Source organism: Arachis hypogaea, chromosome 9, assembly GCF_003086295.3.
Source record: "Arachis hypogaea cultivar Tifrunner chromosome 9, arahy.Tifrunner.gnm2.J5K5, whole genome shotgun sequence".
Classification (NCBI taxonomy): Eukaryota; Viridiplantae; Streptophyta; class Magnoliopsida; order Fabales; family Fabaceae; genus Arachis; species Arachis hypogaea.
Window position 1 is genome coordinate 71,981,525 of NC_092044.1, and position 25,485 is coordinate 72,007,009.

General features: G+C 36.4%; 1 non-coding gene across 1 annotated transcript; it reads left to right on the plus strand.

Annotated features, from left to right (window-relative positions):
• The first annotated feature begins 12,775 nt into the window (after nucleotides 1–12,775).
• Nucleotides 12,776–12,879, plus strand: LOC112713592 (small nucleolar RNA R71). Its single transcript, XR_003158562.1, has one exon. It is a non-coding gene; the product is annotated as a small nucleolar RNA R71 (small nucleolar RNA).
• Nucleotides 12,880–25,485: the final 12,606 nt, after the last annotated feature.

Genomic DNA, 25,485 nt, shown 5'->3' on the forward strand with positions numbered 1-25,485 from the left:
GGAAAAAGTAGTTAGGTGTTTTTGAAAAAGATAAGAAACAAACAAAAAGTCAAATAGTTAGTTGAAAAAGATATTAAAGTCAAATTTGAAAAGATAAGAAGATAAGAAGTTGGATAAGATATTTTGAAATCAAATTTTTGAAAAAGATAAAATTTTGAAAAAGATATGATAAGAGATAAGATAAAAAGATATGATAAAAAGATAAGATTTTTAAGAAAAAGATATTTTGAAAAAGATTTAATTTTCAAAATTAAAATTGATTACTTGACTAACAAGAAACTAAAAGATAAGATTATAGAATTTAAGGATTGAACCTTTCTTAACAAGAAAGTAACAAACTTCAAATTTTTGAATCAATCACATTAATTGTTAGTAAAAATTCAAATTTTTTTTTAAAAGATAAGAAAAAGATTTTGAAAATAAATTTTTAAAATTTTGAAAATTATAAAAAAATGAAAAAGATATGATTTTTGAAAAAGATTTTGAAAAGATAAGATTTTTTAAAATTGAAAATTTGACTTGACTTATAAGAAACAACTAATTTTTAAAAATTTTTGACCAAGTCAACTCAAAATTTTGAAAATTTGGAGGGAAATAAGGAAAATATATATTTTTTTATTTTTGAATTTTTAATGAGGAGAGAGAAAAACACAAACATGACCCAAAACATAAAAATTTTGGATCAAAACACAAGATGCATGCAAGAACACTATGAATGTCAAGATGAACACCAAGAACACTTTGAAGGTCATGATGAACATCAAGAACATAATTTTGAAAAATTTTTTATGCAAAGAAAACATGCAAGACACCAAACTTAGAAATCTTTAATGCATTGATTCTAACAAACAAAAAATGCATATGAAAAAAACAAAAGAAGCAAAATAAGAAAACATCAAGATCAAACAAGAAGACTTACCAAGAACAACTTGAAGATCATAAAGAATACCATGAATGCATGAATTTTTGAAAAATGCATAATAATTCTTTTAAAACATGCAATTGACACCAAACTTAAAAATTGACTCAAGACTCAAACAAGAAACACAAAATATTTTTGGTTTTTTATGATTTTATGATTTTTTTGGTATTTTCTTTATTTATTTTCGAAAAAAAGGAAAAAAAAAATTTTGAAAAATTTTTGAAAACAAAACAAAAAGAAAATTACCTAATCTGAGCAACAAGATGAACCGTTAGTTGCCATACTCGAACAATCCCCGGCAACGGCGCCAAAAACTTGGTGGACGAAATTGTGATTTGTACTCCTTGTACTTGTATGAAATTTAATTCGAGATAATAGCTCTTTACTATGTGTGGTCACAACTCCGTTCAACTAACCAGCAAGTGTACTGGGTCGTCCAAGTAATAAAGCTTACGTGAGTAAGGGTCGATCCTACAGAGATTGTTGGTATGAAGCAAGCTATGGTCATCTTATAAATCTCAGTCAGGCGGGTTATAATTGATTATGGATTTTCGAATAATAATAAATAATAAGCAGGAAATAAAGATAAATAATATAGGATAGAAATACTTATGTAAATTAATGGTGAGAATTTCAGATAAGCGTATGGAGATACTGTGCCCTTTCTTTTGCTACTTTCCTACTTCTTCCTTCAATCCTTCTTACTCCTTTCCATGGCAAGCTGTATGTAGGGCATCACCGTTGTCAATGGCTACATCCCATCCTCTCAGTGAAAAAGGTCCAAATGCTCTGTCACAGCACGGCTAATCATCTGTCGGTTCTCAATCAGGTTGGAATAGAATCCCTTGATTCTTTTGCGTCTATCACTAACGTCCAGCCTTCAGGAGTTTGAAGCTCGTCATAGTCATTCAATTCTGGAATCCTACTCGGAATACCACAGACAAGGTTAGACCTTCCGGATTCCCATGAATGCCGCCATCAATTCTAGCTTATACCACGAAGATTCTGATTAAGGAATCTAAGAGATATGCGCCCGGCCTAAGGTAGAATGGAAGTGGTTGTCAATCACGTGCGTTCATAGGTAATAATGATGATGAGTGTCACGGATCATCACATTCATCAAGTTGAAGTGCAACGAATATCTTAGAATAGGAATAATGAGAATTGAATAGAAACAATAGTAATTGCATTAAAACTTGAGGTACAGCAGAGCTCCACACCCTTAATCTATGGTGTGTAGAAACTCCACCGTTAAAAATACATAAGTGAAAGGTTCAGGCATGGCCGAATGGCCAGCCCCCTAAAACGTGATCAATAGTCTCCTCAGATGAAGAATAAAATAAAATTGAGACCAAAGATGTCTAATACAATAGTAAATTATCCTATTTATACTAGACTAACCCATTTAAGTTTCTGCAATTTACATTTCTTGCAATTTAAGTTTCTGCAGTTTACATTACTTGCACTTTAAGATTCAGTTCTTTTTCTTTTTTTTTTGTTCCCTTTAATTTCCTGCAAATCACCCACTCCCCTTTACATTCTCTGCAATTTAATTCCTGTCAACACAATTTCACACAACCAACACTTGTTTGCTTGACTAAATCAACCACTAAACTAAAGTTGCTCAATCCTTTAATCCTTGTGGGATCAACCTCACTCCCGTGAGTTTTATTACTTGATGCGACCCGGTGCACTTGCCGGTGAGTTTTATGTCGGATCGTTTTCCGCACATCAAGTTTTTGGCGCCGTTGCCGGGGAATTGAATAGATTGACAATGATTAAGTGAGGTGGTAGTTTAGATCAAGCACTTTCTCTTTATTTTTTTTCTAACCCACTAACTGTTTGAATTTTTGCTTAAGCTAACTAAAACTTCATTCTAGCAATAGAGTGAAGTATCACTGGTTGTGTGTTTCTCTTATTTTGTTTGTATGTCAGGTACAGGGAGAGCTATTCCTATTTTATTTGAAGCTGACCAGAGAACTCTCAGGAGAATAAGAAGAGCTGAAAGAGGGAAAGGTATCGTTGGAGAGGAAGAATCTGAGGAAGAATATCACGAGATAGAAGGAGATTCATCTAATCCCAATCCACCAGGGGGAGCAGCTAACAACAACAACAATCCACCACAGAGGATAGTTTTGGCCTCCTACACATTTGCAAATCCCAGACACTGTGGAAGCAGCATCTTAACTCCCAATGTCAATGCAATCAACTTCGAACTAAAACCACAACTCATTACACTTGTCCAGAACAATTGTTCCTATGGAGGCAGCCCATTGGAAGATCCTAATCAGCATTTATCTACCTTCTTAAGGATTTGTGACACTGTCAAATCCAATGGCGTGAATCCTGAAACTTACAAACTTCTGTTGTTCCCATTCTCATTAAGGGACAAGGCTGCAGAATGGCTTGAAACTTTTTCCCAAGGAAGTATCACTAGTTGGGATGATTTGGTGACTAAATTTCTAGCCAAATTCTACCCACCCCAAAGGATAATCAGGCTGAAAACCGAGGTGCAGACATTCACTCAATTAGATGCTGAATCCTTGTATGAAGCATGGGAGAGGTACAAAGCTCTAATCAGAAAGTGTCCCCCAGAAATGTTCAATGAATGGGATGTGCTGCAGAATTTCTATGAAGGCCTGACATTGAAGTCTCAAGAGGCACTAGATCACTCCGCTGGAGGTTCTTTACAACTGATGAAAACTGCTGAAGAAGCCCAGAATCTTGTGGATATGGTGGCCAACAATCAATACTTCTTTGCTCATCAAAGAAACCGCCAACCATCACAGAGAAAGGGGGTACTAGAACTGGAAGGAGTGGACTCTATTTTGGCTCAAAACAAGATGATGCAACAACAAATTCAACAACAGTTTGAACAAATGGCCAAAAGAATTGACAGCCTTCAAGTAGCAGCTGTGAACACAAGTCAACCATCAACTGTATGGGTGCAGAATGAAGAAAGCCAAGAAGAGCAACAACAGGAGCAAGTGCAATACATGCATAACCAAAATTCTGGACAGAATGAAGTTTATGGTGATACCTACAACCCTTCCTGGAAGAATCACCCCAACCTTAGATGGGGAGATAACCATAACCATAACCAACAGCCATGGAAAAGAAACACAACCCAAAATAACCCAAGAAACAACCAGCAAAACAACAATCAAAATTCATTCAGAAAACCACAAAACATTTACCCCAACTCTAACCATTATTCAACCCATAACCAACCCACCAACCAAAATACCTATCATCCACCACCCACATCTCACAACCAACCACAAGCATCACCATAATCTCAAAGAATCACTAACTTGGAAACCTTTATAGACAAAATGTGGAAACACCAAGAAATGACGGCCAAGAATCAAGAAGCTTCCATCAAGAACATGGAAAGACAAATAGGCCAGCTCTCTAAACACTTTGCAACAGAGAGACCATCAAGTTCACTACCAAGTGACACAATCCCAAATCCTAAGGAAGAGTGTAAGGCAATACAGTTAAGAAGTGAGAGAACATTGATGAGCAACAATGACACTACAAGGAAACAAGTGGAGAGCAGCAAAAAGCCAACAGATACAGAGGAAACCAATGATCAAAATATGGTGCCAAACAAGAACACAGAGAACCCCAAAAGAAAAGAAGATCAGCCAATCAATATACATAAGGAAGAAGAAGAAGCGATTCAAGGACAACAGAAAAAGGAGAAGAACCTCACCCCTCCACTGCCATATCCACAGAGGTTCAACAAAGAAACCAAAGATCAACACTTCCGCAAATTCCTGGAAACTTTCAAGAAGCTGGAAATCAACATTCCCCTGGCTGAGGCATTGGAACAGATGCCCTTATATGCCAAGTTCTTGAAGGAACTCATCAACAAGAAAAGAAGCTGGTTGGAGAAGGAAACTATACTTCTCACTGAAGAATATAGCGCGGTGCTTCAAAAGGGGATCCCACCAAAGCTTAAAGATCCAGGAAGTTTTGTAGTTGCTTGCACCATAGGAAAAATGACATTAGACAAGGCTCTTTGTGATCTCGGAGCTAGTATCAACCTGATGCCCCTGTCTATGATGAGGAAGCTTGCTATAAAAGAACTCAAACCCACCAGGATGTCACTAGTCATGGCTGATAGATCGATCAAGACACCCAATGGAATTGTGGAAAATTTGTTAGTGAAAGTTGGAGAGTTTATCTTCCCTGCAGACTTTGTAATTTTGGACACCGAAGAGGAAGGGAACAATTCAATCATATTGGGAAGGCCATTTTTAGCAACTGCAAGAGCTATAATTGATGTGGAAAAAGGGGAAATGATCTTCAGAGTACACAATGAGCAAATGGTCATAAATGTCTTCAAGTCAATGCAACACCCCCTTGAACAGGAGGATCACTTAAGGGTGGACATGATTGAAAACATGGTAGAAGAAATGTTAGAAGCCAATCATCATGAACAAGAAGAGGAAGGTGATCAAGAGACAACAAAGGAGCAGGTAGCTGAAATTTCTACTAACCAAAAGGCGAAGCCAGAAAAAAAAAAAGAAGCGCAAAAACAAGAACTGAAGCCACTACCAAACCATCTCAAATATGCATTCCTTGGCACATCAGAGAGTTTCCCAGTGATCATCAACTCATCCCTAATAAAAAGGGAAGAAGAAGAACTTATTGATGTACTCAAAGCCCACAAGGATGCACTAGGATGGACCATTGACGACCTGAAAGGCATCAGCCCAGCAATATGCATGCATAAGATCCTCTTAGAGGACAATTCCAAACCAGTGGTTCAACCCCAGAGAAGGCTAAATCCCACTATGAAAGAAGTCATCCAAAAGGAAGTGGTGAAGTTGTGGAATGCAGGGATAATCTATCTTATCTCTGATAGCTCATAGATAAGCCCAGTCCAAGTGGTACCAAAGAAGGGTGGAATGACAGTCATTGTTAATGAAAAGAATGAACTCATTCCCACAAGAACTGTAACAGGATGGAGGATGTGCATTGATTACAGGAGACTGAATGATGCCACCCGCAAGGACCATTTCCCTCTTCCCTTTATTGATCAAATGCTTGAAAGATTAGCTGGCCATGCTTACTATTGCTTCCTTGACGGCTACTCCGGGTATAATCAGATAGTGGTGGATCCAAAAGACCAGGAGAGAAGACCTCGTTCACATGCCCATTTGGAGTTTTTGCCTATAGAAGAATGCCATTCGGGTTATGCAATGCCCCAGCCACTTTTCAAAGGTGTATGCTTGCAATTTTTTCAGATATCGTCGAAAAGTTCTTAGAGGTCTTCATGGACGACTTTTCTGTTTTTGGTGATAATTTCAATGCTTGCTTGCAACATCTAACTCTTGTCTTGAAATGGTGCCAAGAAACTAATTTGGTTTTGAACCGGGAAAAGTGCCATTTCATGGTACGAGAGGGGATTGTTCTTGGTCACAAAGTTTCAAGAAAAGGGATAGAAATTGACAAGGCAGAAGTGGAAATCATAGAAAAGCTCCCTCCACCAACTAATGTGAAATCTGTTAGAAGTTTCTTGGGGCATGCAGGATTTTATAGAAGGTTTATCAAGGATTTTTCTAAAATAGCTAAACCTTTGAGTAATCTGCTTATGATTGATACTCCTTTTGTTTTTGATGAAAATTGCCAGCATGCCTTTGAAACTTTAAAAAACAGACTCACAACAGCACCAATTATCACACCCCCAGATTGGGAACTACCTTTTGAACTCATGTGTGATGCAAGTAACATTGCAATTGGCGTTGTGCTTGGACAAAAGAAGGGAAACTTGCATCATGTCATATATTATGCAAGTAAAGTATTGAACGAGGCTCAAAAAAATTACACCACAACAGAGAAGGAATTGTTAGCTGTAGTTTATGCATTTGATAAGTTTAGATCATACTTGATAGGATCCAAAATTGTGGTTTATACTGATCATGCTGCCATTAAGTATTTAATGTCAAAACAGGATGCTAAACCAAGACTTATCAGGTGGATATTACTCTTGCAAGAATTTGATATTGAAATAAAGGACAGGAAGGGCACTGAAAACCAAGTTGCTGATCATTTATCAAGACTACCACAAGAAACAATTCAAGAAGCCTCACAGCCAGTGAATGAAAGCTTCCCAGACGAACATCTGCTACAGATTCAACAAGCACCTTGGTTTGCTGACATAGCAAACTACAAAGTAGGAAGGAAGATACCTCAAGAATTATCTAAGCAACAAGTGAAGAAGTTAATCAATGAAGCAAGGAAGTTCTTGTGGGATGAACCTTTCCTGTTCAAGAGATGCTCTGATGGAGTAATTAGGCGATGTGTCCCTGAGAGTGAAATAAGAAATATACTGTGGCATTGTCATGGCTCAGCCTATGGTGGACATTTTGGCCCAGAAAGAACAGTTGCAAAGATACTACAGAGTGGGTTCTATTGGCCAACTATCTTCAAAGATGCTAGAGAATTTGTCCACCAATGCAACGAATGCCAGAGAACAGGAGGCTTGACGAGAAGGAATGAGATGCCTCAAAACTTCATTCTGGAAGTGGAATTATTTGATTTATGGGGTATTGATTTCATTGGACCTTTCCCCCCTTCCTATTCTTTCAGATATATTTTGGTGGCAGTAGAATACGTATCAAAGTGGGTGGAAGCCATAGCCACAACCACCTGTGATGCACAGATTGTCCTTCAATTCCTTAAGAAGCACATTTTCACTAGATATGGAGTTCCCAAGGGTCTTGTGAGTGACGGTGGTAGCCATTTTTGCAACAAACAGATGGAGAAGCTCCTCCATAAATACGGAGTGATTCATAAAGTAGCCACGCCATATCACCCCCAGACCAATGGACAGGCTGAATTAGCAAATCGGGAATTGAAGAAGATCTTAGAAAAGATAGTAGGAAGTTCAAGAAAAGATTGGGCTCGGAAGCTGGAGGATGCACTCTGGGCATACAGGACAGCTTTCAAAACTCCCATTGGGAAGTCACCCTTTCAGCTATTATATGGCAAATCATGTCACCTACCTGTGGAGCTTGAACACAAAGCTTTTTGGGCTACTAAACTCCTAAACCTTGACTCTGAAGCAGCAGGTGAGAAAAGGTTGTTGCAGCTAAATGAGCTGGATGAATTTAGATTAGAAGCCTATGAAAGTGCCAAGATATACAAGGAAAAAGCCAAGAGGTGGTATGACAAGAAGGTCATGAAGAAAGAATTCAAACCTGGGCAGCAAGTACTTTTGTACAACTCAAGGCTCAAGATATTTCCTGGCAAGCTTAAATCTAAGTGGACTGGTCCATATTTGGTAACCAAGGTTTTCCCTTATGGGAGTATTGAATTGCTGGATGAAGGAACAAATAGTCAATTCACAGCAAATGGTCACAGAGCAAAGCTATACTTAGGAGGACATTGGGACAAGGAAAAAGAGGTTCAGAGCTTACAACGTCCTTGAAGCAAAAATGAAGAATGTCAAGCTAGTGACATTAAAAGAGCGCTTGTTGGGAGGCAACCCAACCTGAGGTAGTTCTTTCCTTTCAATGCTAGTTCAATAAAAAGATTAAGTGGATTCACCTACAATGCAAGGAGCTAAGTTTGGTGTTGCACACCAAAATAATTTAAAGGAGAATGAAGGATTTTAAGTTTGGTGTTCCACCAAAAAAAAAATCTAATTTAAAAACACATTCTCACCTTCTGCATAAAGGATTGCTAGCTCCGAGCAATCATATGAATCATTTAATCATTGTCTGCTTCTACTTTGTAGATTTATTACTTTTAGCTAAGACACTAGGAATTCATATATGATCAACTCGATGCATCAGAGGCATTGGCAAGGGACTAAGTTTGGTGTTCACACACCAAAGTAAGTTCAAAAGCCTACAAGAAGGTCTTGCACACTAACTAGTTACCTAAGGGCTTGAGAAACAAGCAACTTCCATTAACTCTGCAGGGATTCAAACACTTTCTTGGGAGGACTTAACACCATCAGTTGAGAGTAAGAAGAAGAAGCCACCAAAAGGTTGTATTGTCACTTAACTCCATTAGCATGCAAGTTTTTTAAATTCGAAGTTTGAATATGCCCATCTTAGCAGTAACTGTTAGTTCAGTAGTTATGCATCTTAAATATTATTGTCAATAAGAATGCCAGTCTAAGTGTGCTTGTTTGTTTACCTTCACTTAACTAATGCATGCTCTGTTCCCTAAGCCCTTTCAATTCAATAAAAGAAATGTTTGAAACATGAAGTAAAATGGTTCATTGTTAGCTAGGAGTCAAATAATAGTAAGTGGTGGCATGTATGTGTGATTGTGCGGTAACTCATTGTTAGTGAATAAAAGGAATAGACTGTTCTCTTTTAAGTAGAAAGTAGCTCACTGTATATGAATCTCAAATAAATAAAAAGTCCTTGGCTGAAAAGAAAAGAAAAGTGGAATGAGAAAAGCCAAAAATGGCAGCAACAAGAACAAAAGAAAGAAGAAATAAAGCTAGACACCAATAGCTTGAACCTTAGAGTATATGCCTGTGGTGTCTTTGTACTAGGATCTGCTTGGATTATTAAGTTCTTTGGAGTGCATTAACACTCGGTAACTTGGGTTAACTAACCCAGGATTATCAACTGAAAATCCACCATCAAGAGCAACCTAACTACAAGGCATTTAGTGACCCAAAGAGGTGCTGGGCATCAATGCTCTATGAAGGAATGCAAGCCAAGTGTCTAAAGTGAATAATGTGTCAAGCACAAATAAAGAAAAGAAGCTTGTTACACATGACACTGAATTAAAGCTTATAAAGAAAATTTTTAGTAAACAAGGACAAAAGAATAATGAGAGGTCATAGTAGTGTGTTGCTTGATGCTTAGAGGAAAATTTCTAGGCCTACAAGTCAATAAGAAGTGAGTAGTTACATATCTGCATAAAACCCCATGAGCTACCAATAATACTCTACTAACATGAGCATTCTCTTCCTTTTTCACTCTTTCTTCTCAATAATTCTCTTCTTGCTTGGGGACAAGCAAGTTTTAAGTTTGGTGTTGTGATGACAAGTCATCTTAGCCTAGTTTTACTAGTCTTTTTCTTTGTTTTCATTTAGTTTTATGCACTTTCTTAAGCCATAAGTAAGCCAATTGGGTTGAAATTCATGTTATCTTTGACTCAATCAATCATGTATAAAATGATGTATTTTCATGAGATTTTGTGCTATAATTGTCATATATTATGGAAAAGAAACAATCTCATGATTTGAAGCATAGCTTTGATGTTTTTGATTGATTGATGATAGGTGAAACAAAGCTTGGAAGGAGGTTGCAAGAAGGGACTTGGAAAGAGAGATTTACGTTTGAGCTAACGTTTGAGGAAAACGTTAACTCAAACGTGAAAAGAAGATGAAGAATGCCCTAGAAGAAGCCAACGTTTGCGCCAACGTTTGCCTCAAACGTTGAGGCAAACGTTGGCTGAAAACAAGCCCCTGGGAGAAGCAACGCCTGCGCCAACGTTTGCCTCAAACGTTGAGGCAAACGTTGGCTGAAATCAACACCCTGGGGAGACCAACGTTTGCGCCAACGTTTGCCTCAAACGTTAAGGCAAACGTTGGTTGAAAGAAAGAAAGGGAGGAAGGCAACGTTTGCGCCAACGTTTGCCTCAAACGTGAGGTCAAACGTTGGCTATATCTTAGCAAGGAAGAGACCCCTGATTGATGATGATTGATGAGCCACGTTTGCGCCAACGTTTGCCTCAAACGTTGGGCCAAACGTTGGCCAAAAAGGGAGCATGGGGGAGCCACGTTTGAGCTCACGTTTGACCTCAAACGTTGAGCCAAACGTGGATGACAGCATTTTGGGCCTAGCTGCATAATTGTTCACATGGCACGTTTGAGTCAACGTTTGCCTCAAACGTTGGCTCAAACGTGAAAGCTACATGGCCCGGTTCAAGAATTGATTTCTTCCCAACACCAAGAGCAAGCAATAGAGGCATGATTCAACCCAATTCCATCAAGGCCAAGGCCCAAATCAAGGCTTAATGATAATTTGAAGAAAGTGTATAAATAGCTTAGGATTTGAAGATTTTGGGGAGCTTTTCTTTTTGGAGCTTTCTTCTTAGAATTTTTAGAGAGCTTTTCTTTTAGAATTTTTATAGTGCTTACGGAGGAGAGCTTACTTTGCATTTTAGAGAGTTTCTGGGAGGAGAATTGAATTCTCTTCCTCTGGGTTTTATTGTTTTCTTTTCTGTAAAGCTTTACTTGAGTCTTGGGTGTTGAGAATTGAGGAAATTCTGTCTCAATCTCACCTTGAGATCTCTCTCTGTTTTGAGCTACTGCACGTTTGAGAAATTGATATTTGAATTCCTTTATTCCACTGCTTGATCTTCAATTCTCTTGCAATTGTTTTCAGAACTTGGATCTAGGAAGGCATTGAGATCTAGACTTAGTTATCTAGTCTCTTGAGTCCTGAGATCTGGAATTTTCATTTTAAATTTCCTTGTTTAATCGCTACACCAAGCTGATTTTCATTTTCGTTTAAGATCTGGTTTAATTGAATCCGTCTTCTACTCTTCCATTTGTTGAATTTTACTTTCCTTGGTTAATTTCTGCAATCCCATATCCCTAACCCATTTAAGTTTCTGCAATTTACATTTCTTGCAATTTAAGTTTCTGCAGTTTACATTACTTGCACTTTAAGATTCAGTTCTTTTTCTTTTTTTTTGTTCCCTTTAATTTCTTGCAAATCACCCACTCCCCTTTACATTCTTTGCAATTTAATTCCTGTCAACACAATTTCACACAACCAACACTTGTTTGCTTGACTAAATCAACCACTAAACTAAAGTTGCTCAATCCTTCAATCCCTGTGGGATCGACCTCACTCCCGTGAGTTTTATTACTTGATGCGACCCGGTGCACTTGCCGGTGAGTTTTGTGTCGGATCGTTTTCTGCACATCACATCTTCATCCTCTTCTGAGGAGGAATAGTTTTCAGAGCTCATGAATGGCAGAAGGAGATTTAGTAGAATCTCTATAGTCTCTATATGAGCCTCAGATTCTTTTAGGTCCTCAATGGGGAACTCCTTCTTGTTTGAGAGACGTCCCAGGAGGTCTTTCTCACTAGGATTTTCGTCCTTCTCCTCCTATTGCAATCTCCTTTTGGATTCTCTTCTGTATTGCTTGGGAGAATACTGGGAGGAGTTTCAATGACTTTCTTACTCAGCTGGCCCACTTGTGCCTCCAGATTTCTAATGGAGGACCTTGTTTCACTCATGAAACTTAAAGTGGCTTTTGACAGATCAGAGACTAAGTTTGCTAAATTAGAGGGGCTTTGTTCAGAATTTTATGTCTGTTGCTGAGAAGATGATGGAAAAGGCTTGTTATTACTGAGCCTATTTCTTCCACCATTTTTAAAGCCTTGTTGAGGCTTTTGTTGATCCTTCCATGAGAAATTTGGATGATTTCTCCATGATGAGTTATAGGTGTTTCCATAAGGTTCACCCATGTAATTAACCTCTGCCATTGCAGGGTTCTCAGGATCATAAGCTTCTTCAGAAGCTGCCTCTTTAGTACTGTTGGATGCATTTTGCCATCCATTCAGACTTTGAGAGATCATGTTGACTTGCTGAGTCAACACTTTGTTCTGAGCCAATATGGCATTCAGAGTATCAATTTCAAGAACTCCCTTCCTCTGAGGCGTCCCACTATTCACGGAATTCCTATCAGAAGTGTACATGAATTGGTTATTTGCAACCATGTCAATAAGTTCTTGAGCCTCTTCAGGAGTTTTCTTTAGGTGAATAGATCCACCTGCAGAATGGTCCAATGACATCTTGGAAAATTCAGATAGACCATAATAGAATATATCTAATATGGTCCATTCTGAAAACATGTCAGAAGGACACTTTTTGGTCATCTGCTTGTATCTTTCCCAAGCTTCATAGAGGGATTCACCATCTTTTTGCTTGAAGGTCTGAACATCCACTCTAAGCTTGCTCGGTTTTTGAGGAGGAAAGAATTTATCCAAGAAGGCCGTGACAAGCTTATCCCAAGAGTCCAGGCTATCTTTAGGTTGTGAGTCCAACCATGTTCTAGCTCTGTCTCTTACAGCAAAAGGGAAAAGCATGAGCCTGTAGACTTCAGGATCAACTCCATTCGTCTTAACAGTCTCACAAATCTGCAAGACCTCAGTTAAAAACTGGTAAGGATCTTCAGATGGAAGTCCATGAAACTTGCAGTTCTGTTGCATTAAAGCAACTAATTGAGGTTTCAGCTCAAAATTGTTTGTTCCAATGGCTGGAATGGAGATGCTTCTTCCATCAAATTTGGACATTGGTTTTGTGAAATCACCAAGCATTCTCCTTGCATTATTGTCGTTGGGTTCGGCTGCCATCTCCTTCTCTTGTTCAAAAGTTTCAGAAAGGTTGCCTCTGGATTGTTGTAATTTAGCTTCTCTTAGTTTCCTCTTCAGAGTCCTTTCAGGTTCTGGATCAGCTTTAACAAGAATGCCTTTTTCCTTGTTCCTGCTCATATAGGGAAGAAGAGAACAAGAAAAGAAAGAGGAATCCTCTATGTCACAGTATAGAGATTCCTTTATGTTAGTAGAATAAGAAGAAGAGGGAAGAAGAGTGAAGAATAATGGGTGAGGAGAGAGGTAGTGATTTGAGATGAAGAGAGGTGAAGAGAAGTGTTAATAAATAAATAAATAGAAAAGGAGGAGAGATAGAAAATTTCGAAAATAATTTTGAAAAAGTAGTTAGTGAATTTCGAAAATTAAAGATAAGATATAATTAAAATTAAAATTTAAAACAATTAGTTAATTTAAAAAAGAATTTTGAAAAAGGGATGAGATCTTTTCGAAAATTAGAGAGGGAAAAGTAGTTAGGTATTTTTGAAAAAGATAAGAAACAAACAAAAAGTCAAATAGTTAGTTGAAAAAGATATTAAAGTCAAATTTGAAAAGATAAGAAGATAAGAAGTTGGATAAGATATTTTGAAATCAAATTTTTGAAAAAGATAAAATTTTGAAGAAGATATGATAAGAGATAAGATAAAAAGATATGATAAAAAGATAAGAATTTAAAGAAAATGATATTTTGAAAAAGATTTAATTTTCAAAATTAAAATTGATTACTTGACTAACAAGAAACTAAAAGATAAGATTCTAGAAGTTAAGGATTGAACCTTTCTTAACAAGAAAGTAACAAACTTCAAATTTTTGAATCAATCACATTAATTGTTAGTAAAATTTCAATTTTTTTTTTAAAAGATAAGAAAAAGATTTTGAAAATAAATTTTTAAAATTTTGAAAATTATAAAAAAAATGAAAAAGATATGATTTTTGAAAAAGATTTTGAAAAGATAAGATTTTTTAAAATTGAAAATTTGACTTGACTTATAAGAAACAACTAATTTTTAAAAAATTTTGACCAAGTCAACTCAAAATTTTGAAAATTTGGAGGGAAATAAGGAAAATATATATATTTTTTATTTTTTAATTTTTAATGAGGAGAGAGAAAAACACAAACATGACCCAAAACATAAAAATTTTGGATCAAAACACAAGATGCATGCAAGAACACTATGAATGTCAAGATGAACCCCAAGAACACTTTGAAGATCATGATGAACATCAAGAACATAATTTTGAAAAATTTTTGATGCAAAGAAAACATGCAAGACACCAAACTTAGAAATCTTTAATGCATGGATTCTAACAAACAAAAAATGCATATGAAAAAAACAAAAGATGCAAAACAAGAAAACATCAAGATCAAACAAGAAGACTTACCAAGAACAACTTGAAAATTATGAAGAATACCATGAATGCATGAATTTTTGAAAAATGCATAATAATTTTTTTAAAACATGCAATTGACACCAAACTTAAAAATTGACTCAAGACTCAAACAAGAAACACAAAATATTTTTGGTTTTTTATGATTTTATGATTTTTTTTGGTATTTTCTTTATTTATTTTCGAAAAAAAGGATAAAAAAATTTTTTGAAAAATTTTTGAAAACAAAACAAAAAGAAAATTACCTAATCTGAGCAACAAGATGAACCGTTAGTTGTCCATACTCGAACAATCCCCGGCAACAGCGCCAAAAACTTGGTGGACGAATTGTGATTCGTAGTCCTTGTACTTGTATGAAATTTAATTGGAGATAATAGCTCTTTACTATGTGTGGTCACAACTCCATTCAACTAACCAGCAAGTGTACTGGGTCGTCCAAGTAATAAACCTTACGTGAGTAAGGGTCGATCCCACAGAGATTGTTGGTATGAAGCAAGCTATGGTCATCTTATAAATCTCAGTCAGGCAGGTTATAATTGATTATAGATTTTCGAATAATAATAAATAATAAGCAGGAAATAAAGATAAATAATATAGGATAGAAATACTTATGTAAATTAATGGTGAGAATTTCAGATAAGCGTATGGAGATACTGTGCCCTTTCTTTTTCTACTTTCCTACTTCTTCCTTCAATCCTTCTTACTCCTTTCCATGGCAAGCTGTATGTACGGCATCACCATTGTCAATGGCTACATCCCATCCTCTCAGTGAAAAAGGTCCAAATGCTCTGTCACAGCACGGCTAATCATCTGTCGGTTCTCAATCAGGTTGGAATAGAATCCCTTGATTCTTTTGCGTCTGTCACTAATGTCCAGCCTTCAGGAGTTTGAAGCTCGTCATAGTCATTCAATTCTGGAATCCTACTCGGAATACCACAGACAAGGTTAGACCTTCCGGATTCCCATGAATGCCGCCATCAATTCTAGCTTATACCACGAAGATTCTGATTAAGGAATCTAAGAGATATGCGCCCGGCCTAAGGTAGAACGGAAGTGGTTGTCAATCACGTGCGTTCATAGGTAAGAATGATGATGAGTGTCACGGATCATCACATTCATCAAGTTGAAGTGCAACGAATATCTTAGAATAGGAATAATGAGAATTGAATAGAAACAGTAGTAATTGCATTAAAACTTGAGGTACAGCAGAGCTCCACACCCTTAATCTATGGTGTGTAGAAACTCCACCGTTAAAAATACATAAGTGAAAGGTTCAGGCATGGCCGAATGGCCAGCCCCCTAAAATCAATAGTCTCCTCAGATGAAGAATAAAATAAAACCGAGACCAAAGATGTCTAATACAATAGTAAATTATCCTATTTATACTAGACTAGCTACTAGGGTTTACATGAGTAAGTAATTGATGCATAAATCCACTTCCGGGGCCCACTTCGTGTGTGTTTGGGCTGAGCTTGATCTATCCACGAGCTGAGGCTTCTTTTGGAGTTGAATGCCAAGTTGTAACGTGTTTTGGGCGTTCAACTCCGGGTCGTGACGTGTTTCTGGCGTTTTATTCCAGACAACAACATGGAACTGGCGTTGAGCGCCAGTTTACGTCGTCAATTCCCGAATAAAGTATGGACTATTATATATTGCTGGAAAGCTCTGGATGTATACTTTGCAACGCCATTGAGAGCGCGCCATTTAGAATTCTGTAGCTCCAGAAAATCCATTTCGAGTGCAGGGAGGTCAGATTCCAACAGCATCAGCAGTCCTTTGTCAGTCTCCTATCAGAGTTTTGCTCAAGTTCCTCAATTTCAGCCAGAAATTACCTGAAATCACAGAAAAATACACAAACTCATAGTAAAGTCCAGAAATATGAATTTAACATAAAAACTAATGAAAACATCCCTAAAAATAGCTTGAACTTACTAAAAACTACCTAAAAACAATGCCAAAAAGCGTATAAATTATCCTCTCATCAAATAACACCATTATAAATCTCCTATACATGAGGAACACTACATGACACATTGAATTAGATAGAATGAAGTTGTTATAAAACAATTTCTCTTAATTTTGGGCCTTTCAAACCAATGAAAAACATACACAAGATAAACTGAAATAAAAAAACTTAGAATTAACCAATATTATAACAATTAATAGTGGATTTCATTAACCAAAAAAGAAAAACATAAAAAACAGCAACCGGAATACTAAACATAGACGTTCAACAAAGTTCCAAAATACATTTAGTCAGAGTAGATTTAAATGTCAATTATTTCTAAACCGGAAACATCCCTTCAAAATACTTGAGTGTAGACCTAACTGTGATCGGATGTGGCATTCCTGGGTCTCACCATGCTCTCCTCACCAATAGATTTCTAGTGCCATGTTCATTGTCAAATTCTGTCAACACAAGCTCTCTGTACCTGTAATTGACGAGTAACTCTCTTTCCTTTGAATTGTTCACCAACAAAATTAGGTTATCATCCACGAATAGTATTGGATTTTCCCTGATGCTTCGACTCACAAACCTATAGTATTGCTCTAATATTTTGTTTCCACCGCCGTCCTCATTCAAGTGCTAAATTGATGTGACATAACCAAATTCATTGTGTGTATGAGCAAGGAGTGCAACTTTGTGCTTGTGGGTTAGTAAATTGTGAACCGTATATATTGCACCTACTGGAATAGACACCTCACTAAAAGATTCATCTTCGACACTGTAACATAAAACAGACTTGGGTGTAGCATAACTATCTCATGTACCAGTAATCCAATATGCGTGGCCATTATGAAAAACAGAGTTAGGGTCAATTTTTTCTACATCAGGGAGACAATTAACACAATGAAACCATGTAGAATGCCTTGAACAATATCTAGAGAAAATAACGTAGGCATCAGCTATGTCCCTTTTGCACATATGAATGATGTTGTATGGATCTGTGTTTGGGACATGACCGAAATCATATACTGGGAAATATGATCTACCGTGGTCCCTGTGGAGGTCGGAAATTTCTCTAGATTGTTGTGTTGTTGGATTCCATACCAAAAGTCTTGTGTCGTCTTGTCCACAGGAGAACTTGAAACATATGATCCCGTTTGACCCTCCCACAATACAAAACTACCCATCGATGCCAACTCCGAAAGGTTGCTGAACATGAACTTCTTCTCCGGAAGCAGCATCCACTACAAATAGTGAATCTGAACCCATTAACAGTAGTGAGTATCCAACATGAAACAAGACATGTTGATCTAACACCTTCTGCCTTCGCATGTGTTGTATGCATGTTTCTGGTTGGCGTAAGCGTCAGAGCCAGAATTTATTCAAGCACATACATCTTCCTACAACTTTGGCACTACTTCACAAGAAGATTTCTTGCAGTAGTTCATCCGGAATAACCGGCAACGAAAGATAAATTTGTTGGAATTTAGGTATTTTTCTCGATGCACGTTTGGTAGTCTTGGTTTTCGGTAGGTTTATGTTTGTTGTAGTTTTTGTTTGGTTGAAGTCTCTGGTTTGCTTATAAGTAATGAACTTAAATTTCTCTAACTTATTAATTGTGTGAGATGTTGCATCCAATGAGAATTTGATATGGAAGAATATTGTGTTTACCGGTGTTATTGTAACCAGTTTGAACTAGGTGTTGTGTACCATTAAAATTGTCTCGTCTACCAAAGTTTTTGGCTATGCTAGCAAATAAATTATGTGGGAGTTCCAACATTCTACTTTTCTCTGATTCTTTGTATATTTAATTTGAAATTAGAAGCAGCCTTCAATTTTTTCTTGTATAATGGAAATACGTGCTAGCCAAATCCATGTGTCTTGAATGTGTATTTACCTTATCTTGCTAACTTAGTCTCTCATCCTGAATGTGTATTTACCTTATCTCGCTAACTTAGTGAGTCATCGTTTATGTATCAACTTGATTTCCAATATTTTTCCCCTTATCACACCATTAGAATCCCTCATCCTAAAGAAAACCATGTCAGTCCCAATTTAATCATTTCACTCCCAATTTAGTCATTTCTGCAGTTTCTGCATAAAGTATTAAAAAATTTTCCAATTTTTAAATAGGATGTTACCACTTCCATGCCGTCACCCATGTGGCCATACAAATACCAGAATCAAATCTTGCAAATGAAAAAGCTTTTGTGGTTTAATTTTTTTAACAAATAATGACTGGAAGTATAAAATTCTTCTTATGGTAGAATTGTGTGGCTGTTAATAAAACCAATACCACTAGAATGCGGTATATATGACCCATATATACATTCACAAAACCACAATTCGAAACAAATAATTTACATTAAAAAAACCAAATTTATGAGACAGAATACTAACATGTCCAAGAAACTAAATATGTACACATAACATGGCCACCGAAACAATATTACAAAACATAAGTGCACCAAAATACCAAAAACAAATAACTTTGTGCTGTTCTTTCCTATGATGATGGTGTTCTCTGGTTCACAGACGACTCGAAAGAGTCAGACGAGGAAGTTCTTTGGTATCTCCTACTAGGTCCTGCCACTGCCCCTCCCCCTTGTTGATGGAGGTTGATCTTGTAATAATTTTGGCAAAATTATTCTACATGAATGAATATAAAAAGACTGTAAATTTAATTCCCTAAGTAAACGAATTGTTGTTACCTTGACTCCTAAGAACGCGGTGGTGAACCTTGTTGCCTCCGACGCTGCAGTCGTAATAACCTTTCGGTCTCGAACGCAACCAGCTGTGCTTCCTTGTTGAAGTGTGCCTTGCATCGGTCCTCCAGCCACTGTATGATTTAGTCAGGCAACACGTTGGAGGCATATATCTCGTCAACCGCTCTGGACTTTTCCTCTGTATGAGTATTGTCCCATGCAAGCATGTAGAAGATACCCCAACCAACATAACTCAGTTCCACAATAAGCAGCGAAGTTGGTCGATAGGGAGATCTTATCCTCCCTATGTTCGATGCTTTGATCCAGTACTTATCACCCTCTCTCTTTGGGTGGATATGGAGACAGTTGTCTTGTCTGTCTATGAAGTAGAGATCACTGATTGTGAAGAAAGAGAAGTTCCATACAATGTGCTGTGGAAATCGTACATCTTCCTATAGTAACAAAAACAAAATTACATGATACACAGATGTTGAAAACATTAGATACAGAAAAGAAAAAGAAGAAATGTCTGTGGCGTAGGCCATAAACTTACATCTATTGCGAATAGGCTTAACATGAAAGTCTGGTCAGGGCATCTTCTTACGTTCCTAAATACATTCACGTAACAAGCCAACCAGAACCAAAAATTAAAAAGTCATCAATGTTAAAAAGAACAAACCATGCAAAGACAGAACTAAAAATTGAAAAGACATCAATGTTAAAAAGAATAAACCATGCAAAGACAGACGATAATGTGTGTGGAAAAATAGTTGATAAAAAAGCAGATAACATTTAGATGCATACTGGAATTCTGGCTCCATATTTGTTTGCTAAAAGTAGTAAGTAGTTGCTGCAGTTGATAGGGGCGGTGAGTGAATTATAAGAGGGTTTAAATTGTTGGTATCAAGTGATGTTGGGAGGAAGTCATGTTTAACTTTTAAAGAGGGTTTAACCAAACGTCGCGCTAGTTGCATAGGAAGTTGAAAGGATATCTCGAAGCCATCCATTAGGATTCAAACACCATTAGTAATCAAACCTTTTCGAAAATGTAAAGTGAATAATAAATACATAGAATAAAATCTCTTTGAATGGTATTAAAATTTGTTTGGAAAAGGTAAATGAAGTTTAATAACCATTCGTTGGTATGCGTATCACTAAATAAATAAAACATAAACATAACAAAGGTTACACAAAATTAAATTAAAACATTAACCAATTGTTCTTCCTTTTTAGATATTTCATTATAGTATGTCTTTGCTGACTCAAGGACTTCCTGGGATTTCAAATTGAACGGATTCATCACCAGATCAATAACCAGCCACAATCTTGTGCTATCATTTACCTAAGTGCCAAAAAGTTAGATGTCAGCATATAACACTGAGACGCATGGCTTAGAATATAGTAATATCATGTGTCTTTTTTCAAGATCAATTACAAGCAGGTACCAGTGCATGTTATCGTCATTCATTGGAACGAAAATCTAACATAGATACACACATAAGTTATATTGGAATAATCATTTTGTGCTGACCGTAACATATACTGTGATCCATAAATTAGAAACTTACCTTGCATAAGGTTTCAAACTCTCCCATGTATTCCTCAGTATAATAGCATTTCAAAGTCTTTGCTGAGTGAGTCCAGTTAAGGGCAAATTACTAAAATTTGAGTTTACACGAATTAAAATAAGATCACTGGAAACCATGCCATGGACAATGTGTATGGTTTGCACTCACCGAAAATGTAGTGGGTAAAAACCACATGCAGGAAAACTTGGTGTCGTTGCGTGCATCAGACATGAGCATGCTTGATGTCAGGTTAATTATCTGGTAAATTATTTGTTGTCTGGCGGCCAAAAAGAACAAATATAAATAGTTATGACCTTAATACAACTACTTTATACAGTCGCAATTTCATTTATGAAATTAACAAATGCTAATGACGAAAAATCCATATCTCATCCACCAACGGTTTGTGTGGTAGTAGAGTATATATGACTCTCCTATTAGCGTGCCACAAGTTTGTCTGTGAGATTATCTCGGAATTCAATTCTTCATCTTCCAGATTTGAACCAAAGATGTAGGTGACGACTGAAAGTTCATCTTTGCACAATTCCATATCAGCTGGGGGATGGAACAGAACAGGCATCCACTGATAAAATGATCATTTACCTGTTAGTTATTAATACTTAATAAGAACAACAAAACCTTAACGATTCCTTAAAAGGAGATAACCCACCGCAGGTATCTTTTCGGACTCCTTCCTTAGTTGCAACTTTTGGTCAGCCGAGTTGAAGTAGCTAACATATACAGCTTTGTCTAAGCTATTTGGTATAACTAGTTCTGTATCTGTCTTCCTTCCAGTACCATCATCACAGAACAAATTGCGGCGAATAACATAATTAGCTGGCGTTGTTTGCTAACACTTTGGAGACATTGAACAACACTTTGTATCTTTATGCGAAATTGAATCCGCGGCTTGATGAATGCTGGACATGTTGGGTTGATTCTTTTTGGATGAATCTAGATTCCTCTCAATAGTACCTGATGGCATACTAAATTTGCTCAATATCACAGGCATCACTGTAGGGTTGAAGTTATCAGCCGGAGGATTCCGAAGATTAATCATTTGTGGCATTGTTCCGAACAAAGGATAACACGTCTTGGTCTGGGAAGCAATAAGGTTTGAAAGTGTATTCATCATCATCGACATTTGCGATACCACATCTTTTAGGGACCCTTCTAGGATGGTAGTTTTACCGAAGTCCTCGCCAATTTCTTTGTCGGCTCCACCATTAAAATTTACATGTAGTCGCTGGTTAGGCATGGTGCTTCCGCAGAGACTATGAGAAACTAAACACCTTTGTATTCAGAACCGATTTAAAAGGACACTTACAATTTGTGGAAATACATTTTATTTCTCACCTGGATGACAGTTCTATCACTTCCTTATCGATAACTTTTCTTGAGATTTTTCTAGTTTGTTTCTTTTTGGCTTCGTCGTCTCCCTTTTTTATTTTTGTGTTGAGCATCGCTTCCCTCTGGCAGCCATTGGGTGTTTTAGTTGTTTAAATTAAAAAAAAAACATGAAAAATATTGCAACATGTACAGTTAATGAGTTGCACTCTACTACCAACCACAATTTCTTAAAAGAATAACAAACATGGTAGATTGTCCCTATTATTCAAAGGAGTTCTGACAGCTAATTGATATTTGATAGTAGACCTAAGACCTCTAATATATGAAGCAGTTTACGTATTCAGTTTATATTCCTAACGTTTTTCCAAAAATTAATTTATTTAAAACTCTATTTTCTGATTGGTAAAAGAGAAGGCTCCATCTTTTGGAACTAATTGAAGTTATTCAGCTCAATACATAAGTTGATTTACATTGTTGTAGTCAAAGCTAATAAAAAGTTTCCAGTAACTGTCTATTATTTTCATAAACCAATAGGTTACCTAAAGATTTATTTTAATTTTTGTAATGAATGCTTGTCTCCATGAATTTTAATCAATTAATTCTCATTATGTACGATACTCATATAACAGAATTGTGTTTGTTGCTATCTCTCATTATCACACAGTTGGTTAAAGATTTAGTCCACAACAAAGTTTAATGAGATGGCTAAACACTCGAAAAGGTTAGTTTGAAAATCATACACGTATTAGGTCAATAACTCGAGAAAAGGGTATATTTTTTTCCATTTCCTATGAGTTATATTCTTTTTCATTAATTATGTGTATTACATTACCTGTCTCCCACACACTTCTTTGATTTTTCCTTTGTCATGGACACTCATCATCTAATTTATTGCCTAATGACTTTTTTGCTTTCCACTTTTTGGTCGTAGCCTATAAAGTTAAATTATAGGAGACTGAACTTCCCATCCTTCATCGCAAAGCACTTCCTTCCCTGAACGAAAATAATGAAATTAAAAAAAAAGACTATTAATCGTGTGTTTGGAATTCTTTTTTGCAAAGGAAATTATGTGCAAAATTGATTTTACAAATTTAATTGTGAAAAAAAATATAAATAAAAATACATGAAAAAAAAAACATGAAGGAGGAAAACTATATAAATTCTATTTTAAAAAATACATTGATAAACATAAGTGAACATACAAAAACTATAAACAAAAATGTATACACTATTAATAAAAAATATGAATATATAATGGATAAAAATTAAAAATTAACAAAGAGAAGAAATCATAATATTCCGAAAATATTTTTTTTCTAAAGCATAACTACGAAAAGAATTATTCAAGAACCATGATGATTTTCTTTGGTTTATCTTATTGTAGATGAGATTGATTGGCAAAGTTGATAAAATTTCAATACCTGATAATACACCCTAAACCGTAAACTATAACGACCATAGTACCGTTAAACTTAAACCATGGAATCGTAAACTATACACACTAGACTGTTTAATAAAAAACCGTACACCGTAAACCCTAATACCCTAAATAAAAAACTGCTAAACCATAAACCATAGGTACGAAAACATACACTCTAAAATCTAGTCACTAAACCATGAACACTAAACCGTAAAATGTAACCATATCACGTATAACCTTGAACCTAAACCCTGGACCGCGAACACTAAACTATAAGCCGTAAACACAAAACAATAAATTATAAACCATGAACACCAAAAGAATAAACCGAGAAAACCGCAAACCTTAAAACCGGAAACACAAATTCGTAAACCGTACATATTGAACCAAAAATCGGATACCTTAAACCGTTTAACCTAAACCGTAAATCGTGAACCCTAAATCAGAAAGCATTAACCCTAGACCATAGAACCGTTAAACGTAAACTATGACCTGTAAATTGTAAACTATACACACTGGACCGTTTAATAATAGACCGTACACCGTAAACCCTAATACCCTAAACCGTAAACCGCTAAACGATAAACCATACGTACAAAACCATACACTCTAAAACCTAGTCACTAAACCGTGAACACTAAATCGTAAAACGTAAACTGTATCGCGTATAACCTTGAACCTAAACGCTGGACCACGAAAACTATACCGTAAGCCGTAAACACGAAACAATAAATTATAAACCATGAACGCCAAAAGAGTAAACCGGGAACCGTAAACCGTAAACCTTAAAACCGGAAACACAAATCTGTAAATCGTACACATTGAACCGAAAACAGGATACCTTAAACAGTTTAACCTAAACTGTACACCGTGAACCCTAAACCGGAGAGTATTAACCCTAGACCATAGAACCGTTAAACGTAGACTATGTCCTATAAATCGTAAACTATACACAATGGACCGTTTAATAATAGACCGTACACTGTAAACCCTAAACCCTAAACCGTAAACCGCTAAAAGATAAACCATATGTACGAAACCATACACTTTAAAATCTAGTCACTAAACCGTAAACACTAAACCGTAAAACATAAACCGTATTGCGTAGAACCTTGAACCTAAATGCTGGACCGCAAAAACTACACTGTAAGCCGTAAACATGAAATAACAAATTATAAACCATGAACGCCAAAAGAGTAAACTGGGAACCGTAAACCTTAAAATCGGAAACACAAATCCGTAAACCGTACACATTGAACCGGAAACCACATACCTTATACCGCTTAACCTAAACCGTAAACCGTGAACCCTAAACTAGAAAGCATTAACCCTAGACCATAGATCTGTTAAACGTAGACTATGGCCTGTAAATCGTAAACTATACACAATGGACCGTTTAATAATAGACCGTACACTGTAAACCCTGAACCTTAAACCGTAAACCGCTAAATGATAAACCATATGTACGAAACCATACACTTTAAAACCTAGTCACTAAACTGTAAACACTAAACTGTAAAACATAAACCGTATCGCGTATAACCTTGAACCTAAATGCTGGACCGCGAAAACTACACCGTAAGCCGTAAACACGAAATAATAAATTATAAACCATGAACGCCAAAAGAGAAAACTGGGAACCATAAACCTTAAAATCGAAAACACAAATCCGTAAACCGTACACATTGAACCAGAAACCACATACCTTATACCGCTTAACCTAAACTGTAAACCATGAACCCTAAACCAGAAAGCATTAACCCTAGACCATAGATCTGTTAAACGTAGACTATGGCCTGTAAACATAAACTA